The sequence below is a fragment of the Salmo trutta genome, chromosome 14 (genome assembly GCF_901001165.1).
Source record: "Salmo trutta chromosome 14, fSalTru1.1, whole genome shotgun sequence".
In the NCBI taxonomy this organism is placed as follows: Eukaryota; Metazoa; Chordata; class Actinopteri; order Salmoniformes; family Salmonidae; genus Salmo; species Salmo trutta.
The window spans coordinates 54,374,536-54,383,160 of record NC_042970.1 but is presented as its reverse complement, the minus strand read 5'-3'; the positions used below and the strand labels follow the sequence as shown (position 1 = coordinate 54,383,160).

The following is an 8,625-nucleotide window of genomic DNA, read 5'->3' as shown; positions in this document are numbered from 1 at the left end:
ACTATCACACCTGTGCATATTATTAAAAGACACCGATGTTCAAGACTATATATTAGTTGATAACTCATTTTGAAAGGTGATATGATGCAATCTAACTATACTGAACAAAAATATAAACGCAACAATTTCTAAGATTTTACTGAGTTAAAGTTCATATAAGTAAATCAGTCAATTGAAATACATTCATTAGGTCCTAATCTATTGTTGGGTTCTGAGAATATGAAATATACTTATTCATGTCACTAATGGAGTGCTCAGGTTTAGAGGGTCTACACCAGAAGTTATTAAGTGTTGTAGGAGGAAGGTATATAGTGGGTGCAACTAAGCTTGGAATGTGTTGAGTGCAGGGAAACAATTGCATGTGGCAGTACTGATAAGGGGAGAAACCGTTGAAGGCTCATATCACTTAGCTCCCTGCTTAGCAATAATGATGCAATGTGTAGCGATAAGGAGGAGACTCCACCCAAAGTGGGGTATGCATACTACCACGGGGGAAGCCATGTCTGACTTACAGCTGTATCGACCCTTTGGGAAGAATTCAACTTGGTGTCCGTGAGTTATTTACTCAAAATTAGAACCTAACACTATGGATTTCACATGACTGGGATTACAGATATGCACCTGTGGACACACTTTCAAATTAGTAGATTCAGCTATTTCAGCCACACCCGTTGCTGACAGGTATGTAAAATCGAGCACACTCCCATGCAATTTCCAAAGACAAACATTAGCAGTAGAATGGACTTACTGAAGAGCTTAGTGACTTTCAATGTGGCACCATCATAGGATGCCAACTTTTCAACAAGTCAGTTCGTCAAATTTCTGCCCTGCAAGAGCTGCCCCAGGCAACTGCAAGTGCTGTTATTGTGGAAACGTCTAGGAGTAACAAAGGCTCAGCCGTGAATTGGTAGGCCACACAAGCTCACATAACGGGACCGTCTAGTGCTTGAAGCGTGTAGCGTGTAAAAATCGTCTGTCCTCAGTTGCAACGCTCACTAACGAGTTCCAAACTGCCTCTGGAAGAAACGTCAACACAATAACTGTTTGTCGAGAGCTTCACGAAATGGGTTTCCATGGCCAAGCAGCCACACACAAGCCTAAGATCACCATGCGTAAAGCCATGCGTCAGCTAGAGTTGTGTAAAGCTCATCATCATTGAACTCTGAAGCAGTGGAAACAAGTTCTTTGGAGTGATGAATCACGCTTCACCTTCTGGCAGTCCGATGGACGAATCTTGGTTTGGCGGATGCCAGGAAAACACTACCTGCCCGAATGCATTGTGCCAACTGAAAGTTTGGTCGATGAGGAATAATGTTCTAGGGCTGTTTTTCATGGTTCGGGCTAGGTCCCTTAGATCCAGTGAAGGGAAATCTTAATGTTCCAGCAAAAAATTACATTCTAGACAATTTTGTGCTTCCAACTTTGTGGCAACAATTTGGGGAAGGCCCTTTCTTGTTTCAGTATGACAAAGCCCCCCTTACACAAAGCAAGATCCATACATAAATGGTTTGTCGGGATCGGTGTGGAAGAACTTGACTGGCCTGCACAAAGCCCTGACCTCAGCCCCATCGAACACCTTTTGTAATGAATTGGAATGCCGATTAGTGCCCGACCTCACTAATGCTCGTGGCTGAACGGAAGAAAGTCCCCGCAGCAATGTTCCAACATCTAGTGGAAAGACTTCCCAGAAGAGTGGAGGCTGTTATAGTAGCAAAGGGGGGACAAACGCCATATTGATACCAATGATTTTGGAATGAGATGTTCGACGAGCAGGTGTCCACATACTTTTGGTAGTGTATGTGTGTAGTGCATTGTACTATCAATTGGGGAAAGAGAGCCTCAAATATCATATTCATTTGTACATATCCACTATATACATATGAAAGCACTTTACATATCTATTCTGAAGAAAAACAAAGGCAACATGTAAAGTGTTGGTCCCATGTTTCATGAGCTAAAATTAAAGATCCAACATTTTCCATATGCATAAAAAGCTTATTTCTCTCAAATTTGGGCACAATTTTTTTACATCCCTGTTAGTGAGCATTTCTCCTTTGCCAAGATAATCCATCCACCTGACAGGTGTGGCATATCAAGAAGCTGATTAAACAGCATGATCATCACACAGGTGCACCTTGTGCTGGGGACAATAAAAGGCACTCTGAAATGTGCAGTTTTGTCACACAACACCACAGACGTCTCACGTTTTGAGGGAGCGTGCAATTGGCAGGCTGACTGCAGGAATGTCTATCAAAACTGTTGCCAGATAATTGAATGTTAATTTCTCTACCATAAGCCACCTCCAATGTCGTTTAGAGAATTTGGCAGTGCCTCCAACCAGCCTCACAACCGCAGACCACGTGTAACCATGCCAGCCCAGGACTTCCACATCCAGCTTCTTCACCTGCGGGATCACCTGACGGGGTGCTGAGGAGTATTTCTGTCAGTAATAAAGCCCTTTTGTGGGATAAAACTCATTCTGATTGGCTGGGCCTGGCTCCCCAGTGGGAGGGCCTGGATGCCAACAGCTCCCCAGGCCCACCCATGGCTGCGCCTTTGCCCAGGATATGAAATCCATAGATTAGGGCCTGATGAATTCATTTCAATTCACTGATTTCCTTATATGAACTGTAACTCAGTAAAATCTTTGAAATTGTTACATGTTGCGTTTTTATTTTTGTTCAGTATAGTAACCCTATTTGAAGAACTCATACACTCAAGAACTCAAAAACTCATACATATTTGGACAAATTCACTCAAAGTTTATTAAAGTCCCATATTCCTGGCACGCAATGACTACATTAAGCTTGTGACTCTACACACTCGTTATAGACTTTTGCAGTTTGTTTTGGTTGTGTTTTGGGTTATGTTATGTTATGTTTTGCCCAATTGAAACTGAATGGTGAATGATGACTAGAATAATTGTATTTCTAAGTGAGTATATAAAGTAAGATATTTCTGAATACTTGTAAATGAATCATGATAAAGCCATGATTAAGAAAAATTAGGTATGAATAATGATGAGTGAGAAAGTCAGAAGCTACAACACATGCTGACCTCTCACCATTACCAGTAACAAGGGAGATTAATATTGTTTGTTTTAATCTTTTGGGGGGATATGATATTTGTCCCTCTGTAACTTCCTCACTTCTATCATTCACAAATAATTCAGAATTATCCATAATGCATAATCATGGTAGCACTAACGTTAATCTAAAATTGCAGGTATTACATAAACGCCGAAACTAGATCCCCTACATACTGGTCTTGACGAGTAGAAATCAAACTACAGGGGGCTGACATCAAACTGATACTGGTAAGTCTCATTCAACTTTGTATCTAATGCTCTTTTTGAGAGATTACATTTTACAGCATTCCATTCACCCTGTTGCAACTGCATTTTCACAAATTTGCAACCCTTTTGTTCTCTTGTTCATCAGCTGCCGTCCAGAAGCATCCGAGAGCGAAGTAGATTTGGTCATGAAACAGCGGTTGCAGCAATCAGCAGACTGGAAAGGAGGGAGAGGGGACAAGCCAGGGGTGTGAAGGCACCTGCGCCATGATGGACTTGGGAAGAGGGGTATATTTTGAGGGTGGAGAATGGTATGGAGTGAGGGATGGTATGTGCTATCTACTGGGGGTAGAGATGGGGAGGATGTGTCCATCTAACGCTGAGGATAGACATCTTTCCTGTCTCTCCTTCCAGCAGCTCAGAAAATATACACTAACCCTATTAACACTAGCTAGAATTTTGAGGTTTTGACCTCCTGTTTCATTTTTTATTTGATTTCACCTTTATTTAACCAGGTAGGCCAGTTGAGAACAAGTTCTCATTTACAACTGCAACCTGGCCTAGATAAAGCAAACCAGTGCGACAAAAACAACAACACAGAGTTACACATAAACAAAGGTACAGTCAATAACACAATAGAAAAATCTATATGTACAGTGTGTGCAAATGTAGAAGAGTAGGGAGGTAAGGCAATAAATAGGCCATAGATGCAAAATAATTACAATTTAGCATTAACACTGGAGTGATAGATCTGCAGATGATGATGTGCAAGTAGAGATACTGGGGTACAAAAGAGCAAAAATAAATAATATGGGGATGAGGTAGTTGGGTGTGCTATTTACAGATTGGCTGTGTACAGGTACAGTGATTGGTAAGCTGCTCTGACAGCTGATGCTTAAAGTTAGAGAGGGAGATATAAGTCTCCAGCTTCAGTGATTTTTGCAATTCGTTCCAGTCATTGGCAGCAGAGAACTGGAAGGAAAGGCGACCAAAGAAAGTGTTGGCTTTGGGGATGACCAGTGAAATATACCTGCTAGAGCGCATGCTACGGGTGGGTGTTGCTATGGTGACCAGTGAGCTGAGATAAGGCGGGACTTTACCTAGCAAAGACTTGGTAAAGCGCCAGTGGGTTTGGCGACGAATATGTAGCGAGGGCCAGTTAACAAGAGCATACAGGTCGCAGTGGTGGGTAGTATATGGGGCTTTGGCGACAAAACGGATTGGCACTGTGATAGACTACATCCAGTTTGCTGAGTAGAGTGTTGGAGGCTATTTTGTAAATGACATGGCCAAAGTCAAGGATCGGTAGGATAGTCAGTTTTACGAGGGTATGTTTGGCAGCATGAGTGAAGGATGCTTTGTTGCAAAATAAGAATTTCATTTTGGATTGGAGATACTTAACGTGAGTCTGGAAGGAGAGTTTACAGTCTAACCAGACACCTAGGTATTTGTAGTTGTCCACATATTCTACGTTAGAACTGTCCAGAGTAGTGATGCAGGTGGGTGCGGTCAGCGATCGGTTGAAGAGCATGCATTTAGTTTTACTAGCATTTAAAAGCAGTTGGAGGCCACGGAAGGAGTGTTGTATGGCATTGAAGCTCGTTTGGAGGTTTGTTGACACAGTCTCCAAAGAAGGGCCAGATGTATACAGAATGGTGTCGTCTGCGTAGAGGTGAATGAGAGAATCCTCAACAGCAAGAGCAACATCATTGATATATATAGAGAAAAGAGTCGGCCAGAGAATTGAACCCGGGTGGCACCCCCATGGAGACTGCCAGAGGTCCGGACAACAGGCCCTCCGATTTGACACACTGAACTCTATCTGAGAAGTAGTTGGTGAACCAGGCGAGGCAGTCATTTGAGAAACCAAGGCTATTGAGTCTGCCAATAAGAATGCGGTGATTGACAGAGTCGAAAGCCGTGGCCAGGTCGATGAAGACGGCTGCACAGTATTGTCTTTTATCGATGGCAGTTATGATATCGTTTAGGACCTTGAGCATGGTTGAGGTGCACCCATGACCAGCTCAGAAACCAGATTGCATAGTGGAGAAGGTACGGTCTGTATCTGGGTCTTCCCTAAAACGTGATAGTACGAACTGGCCACCCAGCAGACTCAGACCAGCTCCACAATGCTGTCTCCCTGCAAGGAGCCACCATTGGACAACACGAGGAATTACTGCAATGTCTTATTGGGGGACTCCATACCCTGGCAGACGCCATGACCAGGCATTTGAGACTTTGCTGGAGCAATTCCGTGGATTCCCCACTGGGTAGCGGGTCACAGCCGTAATCTCCCAGCCTACCCCAGTGTCCCGAGAACCCTGCTTACCTCCTCATGAGTTCTATGCTGGAGATTCCGGAACCTGCCGGGCTTTTCTCTCCCAGTGCTCCCTCATTTTCGAGCTGCAGCCTTCTTCGTTCCCCTCGGACCACTCGAGGATAGAGTACATCATATTGCTGATGTCCGGGAGGGCACTCGCCTGGGCTACGGCGGTGTGGGAGCAACAGTCCGCTGTCTGCCTCAGTCTAGAGGAGTTTGTGGCGGAGGTTCGGAAGGTTTTTGATTCTCCGTTGTCCGGGAGAGAGGCTGCTCGTAAGCTGCTACAGCTATGTCAAGATTCCCGTAGTGTGGCAGACTACACGGTGGATTTTCCCATGTTGGCGGCTGAGAGTGCCTGGAACCCAGAAGCATTGTTCGACAGGTTCCTTCACTGATTATTGGAGGTGAGCAAAGATGAGCTTGCAGCCCGGGAGCTGCCCATGGACCTTGACTCCCTCATAGCCTTGACCATCCGGATCGATGGGAGGCATCGAGAACTTAGAAGGGAGAGGGAATCTGTGCCCTGTCGCCCCCATTTGCCCTCGATTCCTACCTTCCCTTCGAAGAATCCTGGAGACCCCCGAAGTCTACATGTCCGAGTGAAACCAACGTCACCCTAGTACTCTCTGGGAATCACCGAGGGCTGACGACTCGCCTCCTTCGGAGTCCAGGCAACTGGGCAGGGCTAGATTGACTCCGGCTGGGCGCTTACGCCGACTCCACACCCAGAGCTGTCTATATTGTTAAGCTATGGGACATTTTGTAGCTACCTGCCCATTAAAAATCCAGGCTCATCAAGACGGGGCGAGTACTCTGGTGGGCCTTATGGAGAACTTTCCTCTACCCTTACTCGCACCCTTTTCCATGCCACCCTGCTGTGGGGGAACCAGTCGAAATCTCTCTGGGGACTCATCGACACTGGGGCCGATGAGAGTATTTTGGATGCTACCCTGGCGTCCAAGCTGGGCATCCCCACTCAGCCTCTCTCCATTCCCATGGACGTTAAGAGTGCTGGATGGGTGCTCTATAGGCCGGGTCGCTCACAATACCACTCCCATCAACCTACGAGTGTCAGGGAACTATTGCGAGGTAATCCGATTTATGCTGAATAAGTCTCCTCAGGTTCCCGTGGTATTGGGATTCTCTTGGTTCCAGCAACACAATCCCATCATAGACTGGACTGCTGGTGCCATTATGGGCTGGAGCCCGTTCTAACACTCCCATTGTCTGAAGTCAGCGCAGCCTGCCCCGGGACATCTTTCTGTGGGCTCGGAAGTTGCCCCGGACCTCTCCACCATTCCCGCGGAGTACCAGGACCTCCGGGAGGTGTTCAGTTAAGCCCTGGCCACTTCGCTTCCGCCGCACCGACCCTGACTGCGGGATAGACCTTCTCCCAGGCACTACACTGCCCCGGGGATGACTTTACACTCTGTCGGGTCTGGAGACCAAGACTATGGAGACCTACATTGAGGACTCCCTAGCTGCAGGATTCATCCGTCCTTCTGCCTCCCCCATCGGCATCGACTACCGAGGCCTCAACGACATCATGGTGAAGAACCGCTACCCGCTACCACTCATCTCCTCGGCCTTCGAGCCGCTCCAGGAGGCCACCGTGCTCTCCAAGCTGGACCTACGGAATGCCTACCACCTGATGCGGATACGGAATAGGGGACGAGTGGAAGACTGACTTCAACACGGCCAGCGGTCACTACGAGTATCTGGTCATGTCATTTGACCTTACCAACTCCCCAGCTGTGTTCCAGGCTCTGGTTAATGATGTTCTCCGTGACATGTTGAACCGGTTCGTCTTCGTCTACCTCAATGACATCCTCGTCTTCTCCCGCTTTGCCCAAAAACACGTGCTCCATGTCCGACAGGTTCTCCAATGCCTCCTGGAGAACCAGCTTTTTGAGAAAGCGGAAAAGTGCGAAAGCCATCGCTCCACCATCCCCTTCCTGGGTTACATGATCGCTGTGCAGGGAGTGTACAGATGGATCCTCGGAAGGTGAGAGTGGTGGTAGATTGGCCACAGCCTACGTCCAAGGTGCAGCTGCAAAGTTGGGATTCCTGGGATTCGCCAACTTTTATTGCCACTTTATCCGGGATTACAGCTCCCTGGCTTCCCTCCTGTCTGCACTCACCTCTCCCAAGGTTCCGTTCACGTGGTCCCCAGCTGCTGACCGGGCGTTCCGGGATCTCAAACACTGTTTCACCACAGCTCCCAGCTTGGTTCACCCTGACCTGTCCCACCAGTTTGTGGTGGAGGCCGATGCTTCGGGATGTCAGAGTGGGGGCTGTCCTGTCCCAGTGTTCTGCCCTGGACCTCAAGTTACATCCCTGCGCCGCCTTCTCCGATCGCCTCAATGCCATGGAGAGGAACTGGGGAATCGTGAGAGTGGAGGTGAAGATGGCGTTGGAGTGGAGGCACTGGCTGGAGGGGGCAGAACATCCGTTCATTGTGTGGACCAACCACAAGAACCTGGAATATCTCCGCACCACCAAGCATCTCAATTCCAGGCAAGCTAGGTGGGCCCTGCTCTTCCGGATGTTTGTGCCTTTCACTGTCCTCTCCTCAGTCCTGGAGTGGGTCCAATCCTCCAGGTTTGCCTGCCACCTGGGCTCCCGTCGGACCCTGGCCTTTATTCTACAATGCTTTTTGTGGCCTACCATGGTCCCGGACGTCTCCGCATTGGTTGCCGCCTGCATGGTCTGTGCGCAGAACAAGACACCTCGGCAAGCTCCAGCTGGTCTTCAACCACTGCCTGTCCGTCACCGTCCCTGGTCTCACATATACCTGGACTTCGTCATGGGTCTTCCCCATCTGATGGCAACACCGCCATCCTGACAGTAGTGGACCGGTTTTCCAAAGCCGCCGACTTCATTCCTCTCCCCAAGCTACCCTCTGCCAAAGAGACGGCCCAGCACGTCTTCCGGATTAATGGACTCTCGGTGGACATGGTCTCCGACCGGGGTCCTCAGTTCTCGTCCTGGTTCTGGAAGGTGTTCTGTGCGC

General features: G+C 47.8%; 1 long non-coding RNA gene across 2 annotated transcripts; it reads left to right on the top strand.

The window, feature by feature from the left end:
* The first annotated feature begins 277 nt into the window (after positions 1–277).
* Positions 278–3,847, top strand: LOC115207114 (uncharacterized). Of its 2 annotated transcripts, none has more exons than XR_003880917.1 (3): positions 278–681; positions 3,226–3,316; positions 3,441–3,847. It is a non-coding gene; the product is annotated as an uncharacterized LOC115207114 (long non-coding RNA). The 2 variants fall into 2 exon arrangements; XR_003880918.1 differs by lacking the exon at positions 278–681 and adding an exon at positions 2,386–2,442.
* The last annotated feature ends 4,778 nt before the right edge of the window (positions 3,848–8,625 follow it).